The sequence below is a fragment of the Microtus ochrogaster genome, chromosome 4, assembly GCF_000317375.1.
Source record: "Microtus ochrogaster isolate Prairie Vole_2 chromosome 4, MicOch1.0, whole genome shotgun sequence".
Classification (NCBI taxonomy): Eukaryota; Metazoa; Chordata; class Mammalia; order Rodentia; family Cricetidae; genus Microtus; species Microtus ochrogaster.
The window spans coordinates 2467278-2468391 of record NC_022011.1 but is presented as its reverse complement, the minus strand read 5'-3'; positions in this window follow the sequence as shown (position 1 = coordinate 2468391).

The following is a 1114-nucleotide window of genomic DNA, read 5'->3' as shown; positions in this document are numbered from 1 at the left end:
TGTAGCTGGGTGGCTGGCCCCTGTTTTCTGCGGCTTACTGTGTAGCTGGGTGGCTGCCCCTGTTTTCTGCGGCTTACTGTGTAGCTGGGTGGCTGCCCTGATGTTTTCCTGCTCCTTGTCCTCTCCTCCTTCTTGGTTCTCGTGTTTATGCTCTCTGCCTGCCAGCCCCACCTATCCTTGCTACTGCCTTTATTAGGATAATCAGGTGTTTGAGACAGGTAAAGTAACACAGCTTCACAGAGTTAAACAAATGCAACTTAAACAAAGTCACATACCTGAAAATAATATTCCCCAGCATTGATGAAGTTACAGACAGAGCTGCCATGTGGGTGCTGGGAATTGAAATGTTCTGTATTGTGGGATCTGTGATCACACTGTGTGAAGATAGGTCTGTTTTACCTCACCTGCCTAAGGCAACTTCTGATTGGTTTGATAAAGAGCTGAAAGGCCAAAAACTAGGCAGGAGAGGACAGGTGGGACTTCTGGGCAGAGAGAGGAACTCAGGGGAAGAATCTGAGGAAGGAAATTCACCAGCCAGACAAGAAGGAAGTCAGAGATATGGTACTGAGGAGAGAGAACAAGCCCTGTGGCAGAATGTAGATTAAAATAAAATAAAGTTTTAAGAGCTAGTTGAGAATAAGCCTAAGGTAAGGCCAAGCTTTTATGATAAAAAGTCTCTGTGCCATTATTCGGGAGCTGGCAGTCCAAAGAAAGACCTGCTATAGTTCTTCATTTATATTTTATAGTTTTTTACTTCACAAATTAGAATGTTACCAAGGACAAAATGTTTCCATCCTCAATAACCTTCAAGGCTGCTCATTTCTAAGTTAAATTGAGTGGGTTGCATTCAGCTCTGGACTACATTTCCCAAGTACCTTGGAAACAAATGTAGCCATGTGGTTATAGGACTATGAGAAGTTAGCTGGTAATTTCTTTTTTTAAATAATATTTATTTATTTATTTATTATGAATACAATATTCTGTCTGTGTGTATGCCTGCAGGCCAGAAGAGGGCACCAGACCCCTTTACCAGCCCTTAGCTGGTAATTTCTGACTTAAAGACGAAGCTTCATCAGGCAGATCTGATCTACAGAATGGCTTCCAGGACAGCCAG